The following is a 26860-nucleotide window of genomic DNA, read 5'->3' on the forward strand; positions in this document are numbered from 1 at the left end:
AGCAGCATATTAATTCTGGGCCGAATGAACTAATTCCACGTTACACAGTTCATTATCACATCTCTAAATTGCCGAGGGCGGGTCATCCTCGACACACTTGTCTAATTTCAACTTTTTCAGGGGACATCCTGAATCCATCACCATTTCACAAGAAGGTAATTTTTATGATGCCAGAGGAGTCTACATCTACATCTACATAATACCCCGCAAGCCGCCGCAAGGGCGTGTGGCGGGGGGTGTTAGGTCACCAACCGTAAAAACGAAAAATACCACATGCAAAAAACAACACGGAAAATTACACCCCAGCAGCGCACACACTCATGCAAAACTCCCTCCATCCAATACTCATGCAAACACATACACCGCAAAACAACAAAAAACTGCACCCCAGGATACAGCACGAAAGCCATCCTAAAACAAACAGGAGTGAAGTCGTAATTCTAGTATCTTGGTTTTTTTATAGTCAGTAACAGTGTACTGAATGTATGTGACGTAATTCATTCATATAGTTTTGATTATTTACATGTTACTAATTACATCTTTTCTTTTTTTTAAATCCTTAAATAAGAGGCTTTAATGTTTCACAGACACTCACATCAGCGAAAAAATTAAAATTGAATTGCCAGTTAACATCGTGAAACAAACTATTTGGCAAGAAATTATTAACGGATACCAAATTCTTCATGATTATAAAGGTGTAACTGGTGTAGCGTGGTGTTCGTTGAGTTTCATTTCACATTTAACATCCAACACGATGTGGAATGTATACCTCTGCATCGGTAAATATTTTTAAATTAGCTGATTTTTACGAATATAAATTAGAAGAAACAGTACTTTCCCAACCAATGAGAACTCATGTCATCTTTAATCCCAAAAATAAGAACTTCTGCATTTCAGAGATGATACACACTTCCCAGAGATATGAAAAAATCATCAGGAATCTTACAACGTCAACATTTTCCATGTGATATTGACATACAACGATTATACGGGAGAGGGATTCAGAGAGGATTGTCGATACAACTCTTGGTTGTTGGATGTTATAAGGAATTATTAGACCGAGAAATGGTAGGCTTTTGAAAGGTCTCTGGGCACATCCTTCAGGACTCTTACTTTTGAATTATACATACAACCCTTGGCGTTGAAACATTCTACCTTTAGGTCATCATTTTAACCTCGTGTAAAGTGCTCTAAAATCTTACTTCTTCCCCTCTCGCCCAATTCGTAAAAGAATTCTCATCCTTTAACATCCTCATTCCCATAAACATCCCACTTCATCTGTACAACTTTTCCATTACTCTTTAACCCTTCTGTAAGTTTTTTACCATTAACTATGGTGACTATCGTTTCATAGTCTAGTTAAAAATAAAAAATCAAACCAGTTTTAAATTACCACCTGGAGAAATCTACGTGCACTTCGTAAAGGCCGCGTACGTATGTGTATCCATGGCATTTATCAGAGTTATCCATTATGAAGTGGTCTTCATCTTGACGAATACATTTTTACAAATGAATTGTGAGGTAATTTAGAGTAAGTAACGATAGAAATACGTATGAATGTTATAAAATTTCATCTTAAAGGTTAAGGGATCCGTCACAATAGCAACAACCACTTCTAATACCAACGGAGTGGAAAAATGAATTTTTGTGGTTGAAAGAAAAAATATAACTGTTGACTTACGATCAACTGTAATAGACGCGTAGAAGACTCACCCCCACCCAGGCTCGTAAAATTTGCTCACCTGAAAAGCAAAGAAAAGAATTCATAAATAAATAAACTTTGATTGATTTAATTAATATCATTATATATGAACGCATATGAAAACTATTTAAAAAATACAATTTACGAATAACTCCAAGTAAAAATTGTACTGTTAAGTTACCAGGCTATAATTTGAAATCCGATCCTGGTTATTTAATTGAATCACTGGGAACTATCAATTATTTATGCTGAAGATTACATAAATATTAAATGGTAGCCTTTTATATCTGAACGTAATTTAATGAGGTAAATACGAAATTCATGTCAAACAACGTGTAGGCAGGACAACATGGATAACAAATTCAGTACAAAATTTAGAAAATATCAAAGAAGGCTATAAATATATCTGGATTTGCCACGAAGGCAACTAATTCCTCACCTGATTTGAGCTTGGTACATTTACATGCATTTAACAACATGACATAAAATGAACGCTCATTATTTTGCAAAAAAAATATAAAACCACGACTGTGACAACTAAAAATAATTCAACCTCGTTTTCAAATCTTCCTGTTAAGGGAACTAGGATACCAGTTATGGAAAAAAGGGCATCGACACAGTCTGAACTAGCTGCAGAAAAAAGTAGAGAGGCCATTAGTTATTAAACCATATTAAAAATAGCTGTAGCTTTGTAAAAAATACTGATAGTCAAAAACAGTTTTCAGCAGCCATAATAATATTCAGTTATGATGAACAATTAATGAACATAATAAACTTAACAAAACCGCATGCTCCGTAGTACGTTATAAATGTGTATGATATCAACTACGTTATAGTATACCGTAATTAAGGTAATCACATAAAGCCAAAAAGTACAATAATTAACCCAAGGGGCGAATTGAATAATTTGGTTCAATGTGCAGGAATTGAAAAATAAATCAAAACAAAAAAATATTAAACACATAAAATAACCCGCGACACAACGCACAGGGTTCACGTCTATTGTTTTCTAGTATTTTGCCAGCGAAGGAAAACGTATTCAATTTATCTCTTTGATATGCAGCGTGTTCTGACTGTTATTAGCTCTATTAATGAAATTTGTTGCATGGGTCTTCCCCTCGGGAGCGAGAATTAATCAAGAAGAGTGCCAGTAATCACTCATCCGCTTGCTCGAACGATTCGCATTATTGTTCGACGTGCCGCTCCAACGAGTCGAAAATCACGTCACACAAGTACATTCTCTATTCTTTTTCTTTTGCAGCGGCACTTAGTAGGTCACGCCAACACATTCCTTCCGCCACCTCAGCGAATTGCGGGACATTGAAGGACGGGCCGATTGCCGAAAAAGAGAGGGAGATCGTTGGAGTGGCGGGGGGGTGAGGGAAGGAGTGCGGGGAGGGGGGGAGACGGTGGAATGGCTTGGCGGAGCTTGGTGAGGGGGGGATGGGGGGGGTTAGGGTGGGGCGGCAGCGGTGCGCGCACAACCGCAAGGACTATGCGGTGGATATTAATCCGTCCTTCGCCCATTTCCGTGCCCTGGGGAGGTCACGGACTCACCTTACCTCCCTCCCTTCGACGGCTTAATTGGCTACACCGTCTCGGGGTGGTCCCACCTCTCAGACGCTTTCCACGGACCTCCCACCCCTTCCCCGCCCTTCTTCCACTCCCTCTACCCTCCCAACCCTTCGCCTCATTCTTCCTTCCATCCCATCCTTCCTTCGGGGGTCGCCCTCCCCTTCCCCGTTTCGCTCCCTCCCTCACTCCCGGCCCCTCTCGTTCAATCACTTTCTCAGTTCTCTCTCTCCATCCTTTCCGGCCTTCCCTGATTACGCACGCCCCTAAAGGAAGACCTCACTTCATCCTTGCGCTTATCCACCTCAACTATTGCGGCTTACGTTTCTCGTTCCTCCCATCCCTTGTGATTAAAACATGGCACTCTTCTGCAATTCTCTAAATTGATGCCATGTTACGTAAAAAAAATACTCAAGCTGACGACCATATTGTTATTGGCAGTTATAGTAGATTTTATGTATCCTCACACCACACACAACTATTTATCCAACTTTTGACTAGCACGACACAAAATATCGTCAAACCTCACACTACGAATTAAAATAACTCTTTTTTTATAATTCTAGATACTATACACCTACATGTAGAGGCTCTCGAAATCTCAAATCTATTTCACTTGACTCTCTGCCATAAATGCATCAGATTAAATGTGTTAATATTTTAAATAGCCTTATAAAATAATGGATACATTTCTACGATATTTTCAGAAATAAAAACCGAAGTTAAATATTTCCAAGTCACTCTTTTTTCGGAAATGGCAAATTTAAATCTTATGGAATTATTCCGTGATTTTCGGTGCAAGAGGGCGACAATATGAAACCGGTGCCACGATCATACTACAGTAAGATTGAGGAATACATTATCTGAGGCGACTTTAACCACACCTCATAAACTACGCCCTTAAATCTTTCCTTGAACATATTTCAACCTCAAGGCCATTAAAGTGCCACTTGATTCAACTTTAGAATTTCTGCTGTTGTACTATATTTCTCCGAGGTGAAAACAACTGTCAATGGTAACCTCTCCAGCTAGGCTCACGAGTTTAACTGTAGAACAATTTGAAACTTCGAGTTGCAAATTCAAACAAAAATAATCCGCAAAACAGCGTGGTTAATTTTAAATACCCAGTTCTCAAGAGTTTCCACATTTTTCTCCTTGAGCTAGCATTAATTTATCCCTAAACCAAAATTACTCCGAGCATCTTTTCGCACGGTCATTCCACCGTTTATGAGCCATCTAAAGTGTCTGACGCACTCCGCTTATCTCACTCCTACTCAATCCATCTCCATTTACGCACCCATCCATCGCCCATCCCAGGTTCACCATCCCCTCCCCCCTCTCATTCCCCCGCTCCCCCCTATCGCTCGCACCGATCCCTTCGGCCGCTCGCTCATTCACTCAATTGAAAGAGGGGGGGAGGGGGGTTGAGGAGCCCCCCACGCGTAGCCCCGCTCCATGAGAGGCTCACGCCAAGGGCGGGACCCCGCCCCGCAACAACACAAAGCTCACGGAGTTTCCGGTTTCCATTGTATCCTCTCTCTCTCTTTCCCGCAGCACTTTTCGCCAGATTCACTTATGCTCCAAAACCTTTTAAGGCGCCTTTCTTTGCTCTCCTCTCCATCCCCCACCCCGGAAAAGTTAAGGGTTAGTGAGGGGGGGGAGGGAAGGTAGGTTGGCTGAACTGAAATCGTTATCGAAGCAAAGGTTGAGGCGCCGACAGGAATAGGTATCTCACGACGTCGATCGATTCGCCTACTTGACGTGGACCTTTCCAAATTCGAGTAAGATCTCAGATGTTCATTCGCGCATTACAGAGATATCGGTGCCCCAGTTCTAGCCGGAGGATAAGGAAACGCAAAACGTGGAAAAATAAAGTTTCGCTTCGATTATGGCGTTAAGGGTTCGAAAATGGCAGGAAGAACGAGGGGTCGAAATACTCATGCATAAAAGTACCCGAGATATTTTTTTATAATACCGGCGTCAAAGAGAGGCTGCATTATATTAAAAGCGTTTCCTCCTCGTAAAATGATGCTTACATACGCAAAATACGAGAAATAAAACAATCCACTGCGTCGAATATCCCATCCGACCAGTGTATTCCCTCTCTTCCTTGACATTAATTATAAAGAAAACTTAAAATATGTCGGAAGAGCATCGCTAGACTAAACTGATCACAGCACCTTCAAAAGCGGTCGATCGGGAAAAGAGGAATTGATAAGAACATTACCTTTTTCGAGGAAAGTTTAGATCTCACACCTTGGCAATTATTTTACTAAAGATGGCGGATCGAATGTAAGACAGCTATTCTTAACATTTCCTTCAGTTTATCCATATCATATCACCATTCTTTTCCCCTTCCGCCCTTAACTTGCCCATTTAAAACCATCTTCATAAATCTTTCCCCGGGAAAATCCTTCTTTTTCCCCCATCCCATATCCACCTTTTCCGCCCTTAAACCATCGAAAACCCTTCCTTTTCGAGCATTGACTTTCCCAGGGCGTATTTCCTATCAAGATCCCTTCGGTCGACCTCCCTCCCGCCCACTCCCTTCGCCAGGAGTCCTCTCCCTTTCTCCCCCACCCCATCCTCTTCCGCCACACGCCCTGCCTCTCCCCCCTCGCCCTAAACCAAACACAACCTCACGAGCCCAATCAATCAACTTGCTTCTCCGTGCCTTTCCTCCAAACCCCCATCCCACACGCCCAACCAATTCCTACCATTCCCCTCTCCCCCGCACGCCCACACCCTTATTCCTCCAGTCCATTCAACCTAAACACCATATTACTCCCCATTCCTACCCATTTTCTCCATCTTTCCTCCTCCTCCTCCTCTTTTTCATTCCCCTCATCCAACTCCCTCATGCCCTGCTTTCTCATTCTCTCTCTCTCCTCCCTCTTACCTTATCCATCGCTCTTACCATTTTTCCGCAGTCCGAGAGTGGGGGAGAGGGGACCGATCCTTTCCGTCGAATACCCTCCCATTCCGCACTTACTTTCTTGGAAAGGCATCGATTTTCTCGAACGTCAGTCAAACGAGAGCGGGTCGGGTTTGTCGGATGGGAGAGGCGAAAGGGACCTGAACGCGAGCGCGCCCTTTGAGTGCGTGTGTGTGTGTGCATGTGAGTGGGAGAGGGTTTGGTTGGGTCGGTGAGCGGGCAGGTGGGTGGGTGGAGCCCGCGGAGGTTGGATGTGAAATTGGGAGGGAGAGAGAAAGAGAGAGAGAGAGAACTGGGAGATGACGCATGGGGAATTTCGAGAAAGAGTAAAACCGCGAGGCGAGTGTTGGATGGCACTGGAGGAAATGGCTTCCTTTCCTATGCTCCGAGGAATTTGTTTCCAAGAATAGTTTCGGCGTAGGGAGACAGATCGATTGTTCGTGAGAATCCTGGATAACCCCGGCGGATTGGACGCCATTTGATGGTTCCGTCCCTTTCGTTTTCTCTTCTCTATCTTTTTTTAATTCCGCCCTCCCGAGCCCTCCCGCAGACCATATCCATAAACGCGGGTCCCAGTCTTCTTTTCGCGAATAACCCCGACAGCAGGAAAAAAACTGCATTTTTGCGCGGGGTTCAAATTCGCCGCTTCCGATCGGCGTGGGATGGATTTTTCCAACAATTAAAACCGCTCACCGGACACTGAAATAATAACCGAATCAAATTAGCGGCGACGAACGTAAAAGTATTTGGGCGATGATTGAAATTGATATATATTGATGGAAATTAGAAATAACCGAATTGTAATGAGTCGAGTAATCTCATTATCGGTCCGATAGTTCTTTTTTTTCCCCCGGAATCGTTTGCCGCGCTGACGCATTATTTTCAAAAGCCCATTCGATTTACAATCTTTTCTCATTATGGCGATAATTGGACGTAATAGACCGAAAAATGAAAATACATTTCATTATTAAATTCCCCTCCATCAAATTCGATCCTCCCGGGAGCATGAAAGCGTCGGGACTTTCCCTTTCATGGAAGGAGACTATAAAAGAGAGCGGGGGGAGGGGAGGACGGAGGAGGAGGAAAGGGGAGGGGGGAGGCATAATGGAACGGGGACGAAATGGGAGTAGTATGGAGAGAGGGAAGGGAGATAAAAATAATAAAAAGAGAAGAGGATTCGCATTCAAGCACCTTCAACCCCTCTTAATATTGCCCTCTCACGACCAGTCGTTGCCCTTTGGTAGCAGGAGATATTCCCGTGAGAATTGACTGGAGGAGGAAGGCCTCACTTGCCAGAGACCAGGCGGATCAATCGGGGAGATTAAAGATGGAAAACTTCGAGTTGAGACGGGGGCGGGCGTCAGGGGGGGGCGGGGGGGGGGTGGAGGTTGGTGGGTGCGGGGAGAGAAAGGGGGCGGAGAAGAAAAGGAAAAAGAGGAGCAGGGGACGGATGTGAAAGGGATGAGGAGGGAGGAGGAAAGTGTGGCAGGTTAACAAAGCACCCCTCAAGGCCGCATCTGAAGCTAAATTTATTTCCTCCGATAAGATAACTACACAAAACTTCATCTAACCATTTACGTATACGTATTATCCGTGATAAAAACGAAGTCATACCTCCTTTCATTCAACATACAATTGAAATGACGTGGAAATTCAAATCTGAATCTCTTGTTTCGTAAACTGCAAGAACCAGTCGGAATGATGGTATCTTTACAGTTGATACGTCAAATTGAGAGTGGGCAAAAGCTGCTTAGTTTACAAGAACACGCTGTCCGCTATATCAGAAGATCATTTGTTCTAAATGTGCGAAAGAGAAAAGTCCCCCGGCATTCAAACAGTTTTATTTTGAGCTTAAGAATCAGATCTTCCATCGAGAAAAAAGAAAATAATCACGGATAAAGAATATGATGCGAAATTAATTACGGTGTAGAAAAAGCTATATCTAGCTACAGACCACCGCTGATAACTCCTACAACCGTAGTCCTGGATTACGAGAAGTCTACAGGGCTATGGATATAATTCTGATGCAACCGATGAGAGCAATCAGTTAGAAAAGGTGGAGACAAAGTATGATAAAATATTGAAAATATATGAAAAGCGGTTAAACGCTTCCTTAGGATGATCACTAAATTATTTCATCCAGTTATGAACAGGCGACGGGAGGGCACAAATCCTGGACCTGGACAACCCCATCTAGGTGATTCGATTTTTCAGTTACTGAAAATTCTTGGTAAACGGAATGGTGTTACAGTGAAAGGAAATGCCCCCCTAACCTGCATTTGTGAATTCGACGTATTAAAATTAAGTCGTAGACGAGCTCTATCGTTACCACAATCGATTTTTAGGTACATAACGTTCATGGCTACTTTTAAAAAAAAATCGAACCATTGGTTACAACAGTAGCATGTGAAATGACCAGAGTGAAAAAAGTCAGTTAAGCCTCATCGTCATTTGTTTTATAATTTTGATGAAAAAATAACCCTTTTTTTGCTTCCGAAAGCTACATATTTATATCACATGTATAGAAATGGAAACAATTTTGAAATAATCAGGGATGTTTACGCAAGAGATCTTCATACACATATATTTCGATAAAATTTAGCAAAAATAGTATTACTTTTCACGACAGGCTACTGATTGCCATAACAAATATACCTTGGTCCCTACAACAATTATTTCGTCATTAGCCCATCGAATGATCATTAATAAATGAAATAATTTGGAATTGAATGCGTTCACGGGAAAACCACGTAAAACACCAACTGGCCAAAAAAAATTAACCTCTCATGACTTTAATAATACATAAAATTCCCGAACTTTTCACTTTATTGCAAATATTATGCAATTCCATAACCTGTGAGTAAAAGGGACTTAATTATTTATTTGGAAACCTCGGAAATTTTGCGGGTGGCACGCCGTTAGAGGTAGGGTGGATAAAAAATCGTGGAATCTCATTTTTTTAAACCGTTCCCTACAAAAAGGGACTCGATCGTCGACCTTAATTCAACTCAACCCTCCCCACCCTACAGCAGTCGTCTTTCTCACCGAAGGGCGGAGGAATCCCGGGCCCGGCCACACTTACCTCCCCATTTTTTTCCCCCTGACCCTCGATATTTCCTTCTATTTATTTCTCTCTACTTTCTGGCCCATCAGCTATTCATCAATTTCAATTCATTTTCTCCCGACTCCGGACCCTTCTCACGAGATCCCGCACGGTTTAGCGGGCGGCTCGCAGGCGGGGAAGGAAGGGAGGGAGGGACGATGGGAGGAAAGGGGTGGAAGAGGGGATAGAGGGCAGGGGAAATGGGCGGAAGAGAATAAAGGGAAAAAGCGTGGCTCTCTTTCCCCCCCCCCCTCACTTCTACGTCTCTGCAACCTCTCGCCAGGGGTTGACGCGTGACCTTTGAAGAGAACGTATGACCGTTAAACACAAACAGTCAGCTAAGCATCCGATGCGATTAAGCGAGTTGTGGGCGATAGAGGGAAGGAAGGAGATGCTGATGGAGAGGAAATAAATAAAAAACACATTTTCACAAGAATAAATAAATAAATAAATAAATAAATTTATATATATATATACATGACCCACACACTATATATATATATATATTTATATATATATATATATGTACACACACACTACATATAAACATATTCTCTCGTATACATGCTGTATATAGTATATATTTTTTTAAACTTATGGGTCGCGGTAGTCCAAAGGTAGAGCGTTGGACTACTGACCGGAGGACCCGGATTCGATTCCCGAGCAAGCTTCTCTAGACACCTGCAGCTTCACCCAAGATATGTGATTTTTCGGGAACCAGATCTTCCTGAGAAACCATAAGCGGCACAGGGAAAGGAACAGTCCCCCTTACCCTGATGGGTGAATTTCACATGCCGTCGGGCTTAGTACTAGGTGAACTCTAGTATCAACTACCAAACCGACTTTATTACTGCTCTTTTTATGGTTTTATACACACACACAGATATATACATTTATATATATATATATATATATATATATATATATATATATATATATATATATATATATATATATGTATATACACACACCCACATGTGTGTGTATATATATATATATATATATATATATATATATGTGTGTATATATATATATACACACACATGTGTGTGTGTAAATATACACAGATATAAATCGGCAGGGGTCGGAAAACCGTGCGACGGGGAAAAGATGACGGGGAGGGGAACAGGGTACAAAGGAGTGAAGTGAGATGGAACGCGGAAAAGGGGGGGGAGGCATCGGAGGCGAAGACGGAAACACAATATTGGCCATCAAAAGTAAAAGGTGGTCGCGTAGGGCCGACGTGGAGAATAGATGAACATGGCATTAAACATTCATGATGGGACATTTATGGAATGAAGTGAGTCATGAAACGGTAAAAAGAGAGAATGAGGGGAACAAGTTACGAGCTGAATTTGTAAAATAGACCATCGGAGATATTAATTTCCCAGTAAAAAATATATTCTCGCTCGTTCACGAACATGGACAAGGAACTTGGAACGAGGATAGGACTGTACCCGTGAACAGTTTCTCGGTTGGGTAAATTAAGGAAAATTTGAACATCTACTCATACTCCCATTCCGACACATTTCGTATGAATTCTGTTCTGCATTCCCGGAACTATAACCTTGTCAATACACACATATACGCGTTAATATAATTCATACGCATTCAAGGACGAGTACAGGAACACAATCACAAAATACGGAACGAATTTTATGACTTAAAATCATGAACACACCCCTGCAAGACAAAGATGTAACAAAGACAAATAAAAAATAGTAAAACTTGGTACCTAGGACATTTTCAGAAAACGCACATGAAATGAAGACATAAAGCAATTCGTGATTACACGGGTGCAAAAAACGACGTTAAAACGAGACGGTGGCGAGGCACAGGAAAAAAACACGAAGGAAAGGAGGAATAAAATGGGAATAGCCTTAAAGAGTACATAAAAAGCTGGACAAGACGAATCGCCTTATTTTTGGACGGAGGATGTCCTATTTCGCTTGATCCTCTTCGACCGAGAGTGTGGGAGTATGTCCGCGTGTGAGTTTGGGGAGGCATGAGGCACGGAGTTTGCCGGAGAAGGGAGGCTAAACGTTGAAAAGGAGATAAAAATGTAGGAAATGAGATATGGGGATTACGTTCGGTATCTATAAGAAGTGGGCAGTCGGCGCGGGTGTAAATAGTGCGCCTATAAAGGAAAGATGAAAAAGAACGGGCGACGAAGTCTGGGCGAACGAAATGCCTCTTCCAATATTTATAGGGAGGTGGGAGTTCGGATGCGGGGAGCATGGCTGTGGAAACAGAGAGATAGGGGGAGAAAGAGAGAGAGAGAGAGAGAGGTTAGCGACGGGCTTGCGATTTGATGGGAGACCAAATGCTGAGGCCACGGAAAGATTGAGAGATAAAAGGGATACCAAGAAAAGAAATATGTGAGTGGGGCAGAGAGGGAAAAAATGGAGAAGGCCTCGGACGAAGTTAGGCGGAGAAAATCGAGGATGAGAAAGAGAAAGGGCCGAAGGAAATGAGATGGGAGTGCCGTGAAATAAACGCCAATTATGTCAAGTGGGAATGCTGCAGTGCGAGGAAACACGGAAGGATAAAAAAAAACCAGCCACCAGAAGAAGGAAAAACTAAGAAAGGGAGAAATATGAGAAGGAATGAAGAATCAAACAGGAAAGCATAGGGGACTCCTATCTCTGTCTAATTCTCGTAAATCGGAAGTAATTGAAGCATCAGTGAGCAGCCGATATCGATAAAAATATCATCAAATATGGGATAACGATGATGTGGAACTCCAAAAAACGTTAAGTAACTATATTATCTATGTACATTATACATCACATTTGCAAAAATTCATTACATTATAGAAATAGCTAAAGGGTAATGTAATTGTTTGGTACTCATGGAAGGCATTTGCACCAATGGAAGTCATTTCACATAATCTAAATAGAATCACGAATCGTATACAAGACGTGTAGTAACCACGATGCTTTTTTCTTATCGTTTGGCGGAGAGATTTAATGTTATTTTTAAATTAACATAACCAAATTTTATTAGCAATGACATATGATGCTAATAAGTAAACAAAATACTTCCCGTAAATTATCTCAAAAGGAAAACGATGTGCTGACGGGAATGATGAAAACTCCTTACATGGACTGATTTATCTGAAAATGATGTCATTACATTCAAGTGCACAACATATCTATGACATACAAAGGTCGTTCCATTCGAGACCATTATTCAAACTAATTCCTTTACATTCGGTGATGGGTTTTTATTATTTGCCTTTCACAATTTAAAATATTGCATACTTTTAAGCAATAATATTTTTCAAGAGAATTGGCAACATTATGTACGAGTATTTTCATATCTTATCTCGTATTTTTCATTCATTTCGTCAAGGCTGGGAAATGTTGTGTAGTCTGTGACCGATCTAAACCTACCATTACCGATAATAATACCAATAATAACGAACTTTTAAGACGACTCAAAAGATTAGATCCGCGAAATTTCAAGACAGACTTGTGTTAAACGGCATGTTCACAAAATAAGAAAACCACAGGAAAAGAATTTAAATGAGATCAAGGAGAAGGACGAGGAAGCCAACGTATCGATGAGGTAATAGTAGACTAATGGGAGTTGGGTAATGGGAGTTGAACGAGAATAAAATAAGATGGATGGAAAAACACCGTATCTCTGTTATTTAAATTGGCACTAAAGAATCAAGACCGAGAATAACTCAGAGGAAAAGGCCTAAAGATGGAAGGAATGTTTAAACGTATTACGAAAACAAATTCAGTGGCGGGCGAGGCAATACAAAGGTGAAGACACGTCGAGTGAGGACGGAGTAAGAGATTGACGGAAAGGAAGGGAAACGGTACGGCCTGAGAAGTGTGGGAGAGTTTCGAGCACGAGAAAAGAGAAGATACCCTCTGAGCAGCCGGGGGAGGCTTTGGGATAAAGGATGGATCGAGGTTGACTGTGTGAGAGAGGTCTCCTTGATCCGCAGCACACCCAGGGAGCCCGAGGTGAGACCGGGGCCTCCTTAACACTGCGCCTGCCCCCTTACGTCTTCGCAAGGGCTATTTGTACCTCTCGGTTTATTTTCCCTCCCCGTGCTCGGTTCGTAGTCGGCCTGCTATCCCTGAGCCGCCCCTTTTACATCCATTATTTCCACAGTCTCTCTTCTTCTCTATCCGACGCCGCATTTTTTTACGTATTCTCCTCGTCAGAGAAAACGTATCTTTTCGCTGACATTGTTGACTCCCTTTGATGTGGCGAACTCCTTTGATCATTTTGGAAAATAAAAAAGTAGTGGGAGGGCTATGTTATGATAAGATGCTGTCATGTTTCCCCGAGCCAGGAAGGATGGAAAAAAAAGGATATGAAAGAGAGAGGCTTCCTTCGTTCGATTATTTCGATTCCTGTTCCGTGGCAGAATGGAGGAATGCTCGCTTTGAAATCCTTTACCTAATTGTTTTGTGTCGGAATGCGTTTTTTCGAGAGTGCCTCATCGGTAAGTGAACGAACCAGTAAAAACCTCTTTCTAGGAACACGACTCGGGAAAATGATACTAAAAATGCGAATTTTTCTGGATTCATCACAGTTACAATTAGCTTACAAGTGATTACCGTCAAGAAAACCCTTAATACCATTCACATAGTTGTCGTAAACTGTTGGGTATTAGAAAGGTATGAGGCAAAGGGATGCCTTAAACAGGATCTATCCGTGATTTAAAAAAATAAAATAAATTTTTCTGAAATAATTAATTAACGGAATAAGCATTCAAATATATTACTGGAAATTTATCAGTTGACTGGATTATTTTTTTCATTAATATGTATAGTCAAAGATGAGATCGTTTTCATTAACATACGAAAATATTTTTCTTGCTACCACCACCGAAACGAGTCTCATACTTAGAATACAGGATATGAAGACGATCAACAGATAAATCGTCGTATTCATTGACCGCGTATTTTCGACCTATTCGTAAAAACGGATATATCCACACATCTCACAAGCTTTCTCCAACTGACGAGTGAAAAAAAAAAACATCGGGAGCTAGAATCAAGACACTATCTTCACTCAAATTGGGGCAGTTTTACTATATGTTCACCTAAGCAACGGAGAGAATTCCTTTTCGTCTGCCTTAAAGATAACCACCATCTTTATCTATTGCGCACTGTGAATTTCAATCCGTAGTGGAGAGAATCTGATGCCCCAGCGACGAAAGAAGAGGGGGAAAAACCAGGATGAGGATCGGTTGATTCCGAGGAGAGGACTCGCTTATTCCACCACGCTCTCGGTGAATGCGAAGCGGGTCGCGGCCTTTTGAGGGGGGTTTTACCGGAACGGCGTGTTGCATCCATTCCAGGGGGCACATCCGGCAATCCCCGTATTGAGTTAAAACGAGTCGAAATTCGTTGTTCAAAGAAGAGGGAGAAAAAATGCCGGGTGCGGTAAGGCGCGGCGCGAGAAACGACACCGACGGCACGTGAACCGGGAGGTAAGGCCGAGAAAAAAGGACGCCTGCGGGGGCAGGAAAGCTGGGTCACGTTGCTGGGGAGTTCGAAATGGAGGTGGGCGAAATGTGGTGAAGGAAACGAGGAAACGGCCCGTGAAAAATAAGTGCCGTGACGCTTCTCCGGTAATCAGATCCGCACTGTTAAAATAAAATAAAAATACAACGGAAGGGGGAATATAGAGACGGGAGGAGGTGGGGTGTAAGGATTATAATACTGTAAAATGGTGAGGATGAGGTTAAAAAAAAGCTTCTTAATTTAAAGGAAGGCACCATAAAAACAAGGATAGTGTCAATACACGGTCAGTAGGAAAAGTATTTATGGGTTAGTGCAGTTTATGAATAGATTTTACAATATATGCGATCGGATAAGGTCTCCCAACACGGCAGAGAAATAGGGCAGTAGGCGGGAGAGACCTGACGGAAACGGAAAGAATGGGTGGCAAAATTAACTGCAGGGAGGGATTGGGAGAACTATTCAACACAAAATTAGAAGATTGAGGAGAAGAAGAAATGGGGGGAAAGCCTGATAAACGAGAGCCAATTTCAAAACAATGTTACTGTAGAGAAACTATCATGGAAATGATGGCATAGACAGACTAGCAGGAATAAAGGAAAAGGATAACATTATTTTTACTGCTGACGAATGAGCACTTAAAAGAGTAAAATAAAGGGAAATTGGAAGATGAATAATATCTATTATTAAGGAGATCTTAGAAGTACGATGACAGGGGCGGCAAATTACAAAAAAAAACATTTAAGATTCAACAAGAATTTAATACCCAAAAAAGAGACGATGGGTGTATATAAGGAGAGACAACCTTGCTATTGCAGAACATTTATAATGAGAGTTATCTGCAGAAAACTGGGTCGTTATTAGTAAATGTTCTGGGGCATTACAAAGTGATCAGTTCAATTTTCGAAGTCCAACTTTTTTCCTCTATTTTTTACCGCAAAATACAGAGAATTACGACACAAGCATCAATGGATTTCAATAATAATTGTACAGTGAGCCATATTCATTAACTTTAAACACAAATAACAGGTAGCCTAATTGAAAATTTGTACAGTAATTGTTTTTCGTTTCCCCGAATTTTATAGACATGCGCCTCATTTCAAATGAATAAAATTAATATTGACTTTCATGCCAATCCGAGTAAATGCCACTAGCTAGCAAATATAGTATGTATGATGTCATCAAAGAATCATGAAAATTTCAAATGAATATTATATACAGCTAACTTGCCATTCTTAAAGGGGATAATTCAATTTATTCATATATATTATTATTTTTTATATATGCACATACTCTCTCTCATTGAAAAACATTGAGTGATTCACTAACGTTTGCAATGCACGTCACCTTCGCCATTTATGCATATAACTACCGAATACACTGGTTAAGGCCAACCCCCGAATTTTTACTTAAAATTTGTTTTTTTTGCATACCACATTTAAAAGTTTTGTAATTACTAAATACTCTTACGATAATAATAATTTCATTAAACTGATTTGCCAATTATAATTCGTGACCTTTTTTTTAAATGCGTATTCTAAAGTATCCTACAAACGTAACGAAAATAAATATACATTGACAAATAACGGTAGTTAATTTATACTAATAATCCATATGAATTTCGATTACTTCGAAGTATCGAGCATTACCATCAACAGGGAGACTTTGCGTACGTTCCGTAAGTCGCTGTTAGGACGAGTCGCGCGAGTATTGCGCAAATGGTGCCTTGACAAAAGTTTGCTTTTACCGCTTTAGTGCAACAAGCAGGCAGCAAAAACGGCAGTCATTTTTGCGGTAAGAAAGTCGTCATGTGACGTTATATTATACGGTGGCAATTTTGGAATGCGACCCTTTAGAAATTTCACTCAAATAATAAATAATAGCTTTTTTTTTAATTTTCCATTTATACCGTTTTCGTACAAATGAAGGTCGACCCTTTTTTTAATTGAAAATTCGGCATTGATGATCGACTTGCACGCAGGTATATAGTATGTGTCCCATATGTATGAGTGTCTTTAAAAAATACGCTCTCATAGACACGCAGAGGATTCATTTTTCGGCGATCATGTCTCATACAACCTATATATATATAAATATATATATATATATATATATATATATATATATATATATATATATATATATATATATATATATATGTACATATACATACAATCACATACACATGTTAGAAAGCTACCCGGAAGAATTAAACGAAAGAGAGCAATGCCCGTAGATTTTCCACCGAGAAAATGTTTGACCACCCTTCCGCGAGGCTGAATTGGAATAAAAATGGAGCAATTCTAGCGCAGCGGGCTTTCGTGCTTGGCTGTCTCATTGGCGCTCTCACGTTCTCTGGTCTCCTCTCCCTCCCCCTCTCCTCTGCCCTCCCGGCCAAATGGGATCCCAACGCCTTTGCCGTGCGCTCTTGTCCTTCTCGTCGTGCCTTAACCCGGAAGACCAAATGCCCAATGGCATCTTAGAAAGACATCCTGCACGTTGACCTTAAAGCTTCGTCACAGAGCATTTACACGTGTCCAGAATAAGGAAAAAAATTCAGGTCTCGGTCGGTTTCATTTCCTGGACTCGAGACGTCATCCCAAAAGACTTAGGACTCTCCTCTCCGCCTTGATTCCTCCTTTTTTTGTTTGCACGGCGTCGTCCTTATCCCTAACTGCTCCGAAGAATGCACTTTGAGGCGGTGACTAGGGGCGACCAAGAAGGTCATTTTCATGCGCTGCCGCATCAACCGACTGCAGAATAGCGGTAAAACCCGACTACTGCCATCTCGACAATCAATAAGTTTCCCTGTTATATGCGCAGCATAGACCGACGACTAAGCGAATTTGGGATATTGAAATAATGCATCAATTTAGAAAATATAGGAGTAAACATTGAAATGCATTCGTATTCATTGGGGTAGTATTTTTGCCAAGGCTACCATTGGAATGGTTGTTTTCACCAGAATGAAGTAAGGGGACAAGGAACGCATCCCGCCTTTAGAGTTTTGATACTTTCGGGTAGAAAAATGTTGTATATGCTCACCCAAAAGCAAAATGTTAAGGCAATTGCTTGAAGCGAATCGAATTGCAATACCATAGAATGTGATCGCAAGTCGGATTAAGCCTGTCAATATGTACTCAACAGTGGCGGGAATCTAGAATCTCTCAATTAGGGGCGAGCCGGGAGACCCTCTTCAGCGACCCGATCAAATTGCTGACCGCAACACTATGCCACAAGTAATGATGACATAATGCAATATCAGGACCTTTCCGGTGAAAAGCAATTTTATGTAGAAATTAGAAGATCCATTGTATCTAGGAATAGAGCTCAATTCCCTTTTGGTGTTCCTGACATCATTTATATCTTCCGCGGAGACAATATATATTTCGACTTTAAGGCGGGGTGCTCCATAAAGTTAGATAAAAGGCTTTGCAGGGACTGAAACGCAAAAAGACCACTGTTCGCTAGAAAAAATAAGTTTAATTTGTAAGTAGAACATTCAAAACGCCTAAATGACTTTTAATTTCACTACCTAATTAATTTGAGGTGAGTCAGTGGGTAGTAACGTATATATTTTAGTAATCTCGGGCAGGGCATTACAAGTTTCGTATTTAGAGTCGAACGCGACAGGGGACTTGAGAATGGTGGTCTATTAATAACTTTTTTTTCACAAAAGAAGCGTGCATGCGTCAAAGCGAACGAGCATTGCGCAAATGTTTCCACTCCCGTGCGCCGTAACTTTTGGCAACACGTGACACACAAATTTACCCCGGGCAAACAATTACGCTTTGAGAGTTTATGTAAACACAAGAGTTAAAGTGGGTAGCATGACCGTAAAGAAAACGCCACTGAAATATTTCAACTCATAAAAATGTCTCCTACGCTTGTGCCTCTCTCTCCAGGACTCGAAATCATCCTGGGTTCCAATCCATCCACGTGAATGTTATCAGCTGCGCCAAAAGCACTTACGCCGCAGCTATATCTTCTTCCCCACCACTCTCCCTTTAACTCCCATCTACTTTCTCCTCCTCCCTCGTGCCCCCCTTTCCTTTATCCTCAGACCCCTCTTACCCTTTCCCTCCACTTCTCAATACTCCCAAACTTCTCTTCCTCTTCTCTTACCTCCTCCATTCCCACTACATTTGTAACCCATCTCGAAGAATTCAAGCTCCCCTCGGCTCCGCGTAGAATTTTATGTCATCTTTCCATTTCGTGCACGAGAGGATGATGCTTACTCCACTATTTCACTCTACCTCCTGTGCGTGAATTATTTTCTTTTTGCCTGATTACAACCTTTACCTGAAACGCAATAGGTCAAAGTCGAACAATTGACCCAGGGCTTTCATCTGCACTCAGATTTACAGCCGACGGAGCGTGAATTTATCCCCAACACGTTAACAACGGCGATGATGGTCACGTTCCAATGGGAATTACTCATAAAGAATGAGAATGGGTCTTTTCGGTTGATTTACCTGCCGTCGAGCACTTGATTTGCCCACTTTAGTCGAAATTGCGATTATTTTACCGTTAGCAGGAGAAGGTTTTCAGATCTCGTCGTAGCGTCGAAACTAAAGCATTCCAATAGTAATATCAGTTTTGCAGCAAAAGCAGCCATTTACACTAAGCGTCATTATCACAATACAAGGCACCGGTTAAAACTTTTCGACAAGCAACACTTGACCAAATTAATAAGCTAGCTGTTGGGAAAAACTGTTTCGACCAAAGTAAATTTTAACATGATATTGTATTATATGCGTTAAGGACAGAATATAATAGTTTTTTCCAATTCATATTTATCTGGGAAATGAGACGAGAGATTTGCAAAAAAAAATTAAAAAGTTATATCTTTGGTGAAATTGTGTAATGTATCCGCAACTTTATTGGGAAATCCAGCACAGATTTGATCAACACACATTTTTGGCAAGTCAGGGGTGAACTTCCTGAACATTTTGGCCCAATTCTTGAGTCGCCAAAATCGTTCTCACGATCATGTTCTTTCACTTTCCCTTCCTCCGCTCATCCTTTCCCCATTTTCAACGCACTTTAGCTACCATCCCAGCCAAGGCTTGCGTTATTTTTTTCCTTTCGGCTGGGAAGTCTGAAAACAGCGAACGAATCCCTCCGTCCCTCGTCTCTCCCCTCCTCCGCCTCCAACGCCCCTCCGATGCACGTGGTGCCGTTCGTCACACGCGCCCCGAGATCGTCTTCACTCACATGACTTCAGCCGTCCCTCTTTCATCCCCGACGGGGAATTCCTGATACGTAAGCACGGCGCTGAGTGCTTATGCGTGGCGGCGTTCCTACTTGCTATTTGTAAAGCAAATCAGATTTCTTCGAATTATCACCTATGATATAAGTTTATGTAGTTTTGGATATGTATTTTGTGTGTGTTTCTATATATATATATATATATATATATATATATATATATATATATATAGGTATATATATATATAGGTATATATATATATATAGGTATATATATAGATATAGGTATATATATATATATATATATATATATATATATATAGATATAGGTATATATATATATATATATATATATATATATATATATATATGTATATGTGTGTGTGTGCGTGTGTGTGACTGTGCACTTACATACTAATATAAAATTTATCGATACAATAAAGTCACACACCGAACAAAAAAAACCCAGAAGTACAAAAAAAAACAAAATATCAATTTCTAATATTTTCCATAGTCCCTGCCACTTCTCTGACAAGAATGATCGCTAGCGTGAGCCACTACTCTCCCGTTTAGCACGGCAGCATGCGCGATCCCTGACCACAGAATATTCTTAAAAAGACAGTCTCCTCTTATTTGCGTTTTCTTATTTTATGGCTGATGAATCACACCACTGTGAAGGTAGACTATGAGCATGGGAAAAAATGTAATTTCATTGAAATTTATTTATCTGACGCTAAGACGCTTTCTGGTTGAGGCTGTAACGCTTGTGAAACGTAGAGTCACATAATGTTTATACGCAACTATACCCGAAATCTACTTTACCGTCAAAATTTTGCTGATATGATCATAATACATTTTTTCCCAGATGATATCACGTTTCAATGAATCAACACTTACGAAAAATCAAAGGAAGCTGATTACTTTCATTCACCCGACTACCTTCTGAAAGCGATTTAACAGTGCACCAGTAAAACGAATCATCGATCTTCGGGGGAGTGTCATTTAGCCTGTAGTGTTGCGTGGAGACAATGGAAGGAAAATACACACACGAGGACGAAGGGAGTACAATGTCAGGAAAGAAGAAGCGGTTTCTTCTTTGGAAGTGACTCAACCAGACTATCGCAAACCTCTGCCAGTGGTGGGAGGGTAAATAGCAAAGGTGTTTTATTTCCTCTCAAGGTAGTAAAGCTGTAGTGGTAAATATAAGGGCACAAAACAGAGGAGAGGAAAAACAAAAGCATATCCTAGAGGGAGTTAAAGCTCTCAGCATCTCGATTGGTAGTGCCAAAAAGATTTCCCTTTGCTCAAAACTGATACCTAGGTTAATTACATTTAGAAAATCGTTTTGAGTTTATTTTTTGGCAGAGCCTGTTATATGTCAAAGAAATACTGAAAGTAATTAGTATAATCTACGTCCTGAAGTAGTTGCCTTCGTGCTGCAAGTCCGAGGAAAGAGCAAGTGCACGTAATTCACAATTTCATACTAAATGAACGATTGATCATCGCACCCGGCCAAGTCCTATATCCACTCCACAAGTCATCAAAAACCAACTGTTAGAACACAATTATTTTCCCCACCGGATATTATTAATCACGGTGGATTTTGCTTCGCGTAATAACATTTCACCAGCCAATCGAGGGAACACGGGGTGTAATTAAAAATAAGATCGTCGGTTCTTTCTTGGATATCTCGTGCGCGAAGCCAACATCACACATTGCATGATGAAACTGATCACCTTAATTAAGTTTTGGCTTGATGCACGGCATTATCTATGCATATTCACCTGTGTCTTTCATTAATCCCAAGATTTGTGAATATAGCCGTGGACAGCTCCACTTTTTTTTCTTTTGTCAAGCTTTGCTTACGCCGTCTCAATGGCACATACGAGCGCCACGTGCACGCATTCGCATTTAAGAGAACCCCTGGGCATTCTTACACGCCTTGGACGTCTTCCCGCTGACTCATTACGCAAACTGCGGCCCTCTGTCTCTCCACTCACAGGGAAAAGGGGCAGAAACAAATGAATGCCATTTCTCTTTTCCCCCGGGGAGGAGAAATGAATGTGCTAGAATGCCCAATTGGCTCGAGGATACTCCGATGCGACGAGTTCATTATTTTTGGCCTTTTATCTCATACTCATCCCCTACGTGATGCGCAAAATATGAGCAAACAGGGGTGCACTCAATTACCGGGGTCGCTCGTATGAGTAGGCATGGCAGTAATTTCTCTTCTTTCGCGAAATAATTAAAGAATACAGAAGATTTGTCATATGTGCACCGTTCGGTGCGTGCCAGGAGGCTGATCTCTTGGCTGATCGATATTACGATGATTTTTATTTGACATAGGAAGCGAAGAAGGAGTCTATGAACTTTTGCGAAATGCCACTTTGCGTCGGAGTAATACCAAAAAGTCCACCAAATTTAATGAAAAATGTATCAATGAGCATGTTCACGCATCTAAACCAATGTTAATATTTAGAGCATACAGTGAACGTCGGAAAAAGAATACGTTCATCATAGATAAATGTACAATTTCGGAGTGTAAGAGGACGCCTCGGTTGCTTAACTGGTTAAAGGGATCCGGGCTCGTATCCCGATCAAGGCGAATGAATTTTACACTCTGAAAATGTTGCATTTTAATGCACATTTAGCGCATGACTGTGTTTATAGTTACTGTTCCGGCATCTCCCGCAGTTTTTTAAGGAATTTGTCAAAGGTAAAACACCATAGTGTTTAAAGTTGCCTTTAACCTCGTGGACTGTGGCGCATCGCGCTTGACTGTGAATGCCTGTGACTTTGTACGCACAATATTTCGTCACAAAATCTTGTTCCTTTAAAAGCTCCCAAAATTGCGGAGGGTAAGAGGACGTCTTCATAGCTTAACTGGCTAATCACTCAGTTCGTATTCCGGTCAAGGCGAATGATTTTTACAATGTGAAATTGTTGCAAATGTACATTAACTTAAGATAAGAAATTAAAAATCGTCATCAATCATTTGGAGTAATGTAAACAATGAATACTATGCTGATTATTTTTTTAAAAAACCGTCGCATAATGATATCATACAAAAAACAATTCTTATGGTCCAATTGACCAATAATGAAGCAACGATAAACCTGTTACGACGCGAGATTTACCGACGGTAAATCATTGCTGCGGCCGCAATCTGGGTGGAAATTAACAGAAATGTGAGCGCATAGAAACCCATAATGAGTTCCATACTCATTCCTAGGTCACCAATCCCTGACGCAGCATTTGCGAGATGGCACCTCTTAAAAGAAGGGATATCGAGAGAGCAGAGGGAGAGAGAGAGAAAGAGAGGAATAGTCGAAAGGTGTGGAGGGAGCAGAATGAGGGAAGCATGAAGAATAGGGATCGCATAGGAAGAAGCGAGAAAGGATGGAGTGGTGAGGGAAAGGAAGACTGTAAAAGATATATAGTGTGAGGGGGCAATAAAAAGATCCATCTTCGCATTCCCTTTGGACCGCTCGCGAAGGCAGTGGAGAGATTTGGCAAAAAATTCAAAGGGGTAGGTAGAGAGTGGTTGGAGGGACTGGAAGGTGGAAAGAATGGAGTGGGTGGAGGGGTTTGGTGGGGGTTTGCTTGGGGAGGGAGTGTGGGAGACGCAGGAAAACTATTCAACGCACGCGCTCACCGGCTATATCACGGCGCTTCCCGGTTATGGGGTTTTTATCATCTTGTGCACTGCGCCTCCCAGACATCCACGCTATACCGTTTCTCTCTTTCTCTCTCTCCTTTCCCTCCCACCAATCTTTATCACCCCTTTGCCTATCCAACGTCGCCTACTTTTTACTCTTACCCCTCTTGCCGCCGGTCGTAAAAATAAACAGCCTCAAATTCCAAATAACTAGCCCGCACGCTTTTAGTCGTCACGTTTTTGAGTCACTTCCCGAGTCTCGCGGGATCACGCGGTGCGCCAGGACTAACTCCACTTTTTAAGGAGACTGAAATGCAATCGCGAAATAATCGAATGCCCAGGAGGCTTTTAGATAGAGGTAGCCCAGCTCGGTATTCGACAAATAAACCCTTGAGCCGTGATCATTCAGAGACGATGTCCGACAATAGTCCAATAAGGCACATAGTGCTCAGGTATTGCCAGCCGATATAAGTCTATCGGTAAAAATATTGATGGATGTTATCTGAGAATAGTTTAAGGTTTCACTTCATCTAATTCGAATCAGGGGCTCCTACTCTTCAGTTCGGTTTCCAAAGAGAATCTACCTACACAATAATTAAATTCTATTTGAATATAGCAAATTAACTATCTTTTTTAGTTTTACCGCCAATTAGGTATTCACGCGGGCAAACGCGCAACTCACTATTCTTACGCATTTACAAAAATATCATAGAAAACAAGAGCAACAATTACCAAGGAACTTAAATAATACGAATAACTCGAAAATAGCTTAAAATAACACATTTTCCTCAATACTTGAAAAGTGTGGGATCCGAAAATAATGTATGGTTTACTCATGAAACCACTATAACTGTGTACAGTTAGAAGTAGAATTAGGAGTCCTTTCTTTTAATTCATTCTTGCGGGAAACGTGTTACCATGAGTTGGAATGCGTATTACCATTGCCTTTGTTTTAATTTAAAGATATCGGTATACTACCTTGATCAAAAATTTCCCGGAATTTATTCAGAAAATTAAAAATACAAGTTTATTCATCTAAATCTATATTGTCCCCTTCAAAGTAATCCCCATCGACTGCAACACACTTATGCCAGCGCTTGATCCAATCCTCGAAACATTTTTTATATTCGGTTTTCGGTATGTCCATCAGTGCTTCCTGCGATTTTTCCATTACTTCCTCTCGGCTGCTAAAACGCGTTCCCCGTAATGGTTTTTTAACTCGATTGAACAGAAAGAAGTCACAGGGAGCCAAATCAGGTGAATTCGGTGGCTGTTGGATGGTATTTGTTCCATTTTTCGTCAAAAAATTACGAATAATGATAGCACTGTGCGACGGTGCGTTATCATGGTGCAAAATCCACGAGTTTTCTGCCCACATTTCTGGTCTCTTTCGGCGAATTGCTTCACGCAAACGTCTCATAACGCCCAAATAATACTCTTTGTTTACTGTCTGGCCTTCTGGCAAAAATTCATGATGCACTACACCGTTGTAATCCATGAAAACCGTCAGCATTGCCTTCTTTTTTGACTGAAAACGACGTGGTTTTTTTGGTCTCGGCTCATTTGGTGAACGCCATTCACTTGCCTGACGTCTGGATTGCGTGTCGTACTCATAAACCCACGTCTCGTCTCCAGTAATGATCCTTTTGATGAATGTGGGATCGGATTCAGCCTCGCAAATCATGTCTTTTGCGACGTCAACACGGTCTCTTTTTTGCATGAAATTGAGGTCTTTTGGCACCAACTTTGCTGCTACACGACGGAAACCCAAATCATTAACCACAATGTCTTGGGCGGATCCATAGGCAATGTTCAAGTCCTCCGCTATTTCTCTGATGGTTAATTTGCGGTTATTGACCAACATTTCTTTTACTTTATCAATTTTTTCACCGACTTTCGATGTCGATGGTCTGCCACTGCGTTCATCATCTTCGATTGACTCACGACCACTTCTGAACCGCTCGTGCCACTGGTAAACGACCGTTTTTTTTAGAGAATCGTTGCCGAAACACTTTTCCAACATTTCCAACGTCCGTGCGCCACTAAATCCGTTTTTTACGCAAAATTTAATACAAGTTCGTTGTTGCAAATTTAAATCCATTTCTGCAATTGTAAAAAATCGCCAACACACACAGAGATAGATGTACTCTTGGCTACGTAACTTTTGCAAATGTCAAGTTATGACACTAAGATTTAAAGGGAATATCAACAACAGATGTACCAATTTAACAAAAAAAAACAGAACTCAAATCGGAACGATGGGAGCGCCACACGGTGGTTATTCCGGGAACTTTTTGATCAAGGTAGTATTGGGACATTTACTACACATAAGGAGAACTTCAGGCCTTTCATGGTATCCTGCATAGGGCTGATTTCGGTCTAATTATATTTCAGTGACTATAAATCTGTCATGAGCAATAAAACATGATATTCCAAATTCAAGGGAGAGGAACTAACAAGCAGATGCGATCTTATTTGGATTTTAAGAAAGCTTTCGCTACAGTCCCTCACACCAAATTTTTATGTGAGCTAATAAAGATGTGGAATAAAAGATAGGATAAGATTTGACGCACGAATTACTTTTAAACCGAAAACAAAAGTCAGTAATAGAAGGTTTTGGGTTCCAATTATGCTAAAGTAATTTACGTGATATATTCCTTGAGAAAATATCAATGGGATTTTACTTAACTCTAAATTGATAATTTTAGTTCAAAAAGAAAATTCAAAGGCAGAATATTCGCCAGCAACAAGGTGACAGGCAGATAAATAAAATTGCATACAAATCGTGATATCACTTGTAGTGACTTACAGCTGACAAGAGCTGACACGACTTGCCAATTGAAGACGGAATAGGGTTTATTGCCATAACATGTACGGTACCACTTACAACATAAATCACCCCAAGAGAAAAACATGCATTCATTCCGAAGGTATAATTTTCATTAGAAGTTAAATAACATTTTTTTGAGTTAATGGTGTACGCAATATTACAATAAATGAGAAAATGATTTCCTTCCCATTATATTCAAAGATTAATTTTCACTCACGTAATCTGCGACTAAAACTGAAAGAAAGGAAAACACTGGCTAACCAAATAAATTATAACCCTTTTACCGGCCCCCTTTCCCTCCTCCACTCAAGATACACCAAGCTCCCATGCCACACGCCCTCCAGGGTACGATGGCAC

General features: G+C 41.0%; 1 protein-coding gene across 1 annotated transcript in view; it reads right to left on the reverse strand.

Moving 5' to 3' along the window:
• LOC139693621 (homeobox protein Hox-B3-like) overlaps positions 1–26860 on the reverse strand; it is a 444276-nt gene that overhangs the window by 134533 nt on the left and 282883 nt on the right. The gene's annotated exons all lie outside the window — the stretch shown is intronic.

This window comes from Hetaerina americana, unplaced genomic scaffold (assembly GCF_022747635.1).
Source record: "Hetaerina americana unplaced genomic scaffold, ioHetAmer1.1.p SCAF_5, whole genome shotgun sequence".
Classification (NCBI taxonomy): Eukaryota; Metazoa; Arthropoda; class Insecta; order Odonata; family Calopterygidae; genus Hetaerina; species Hetaerina americana.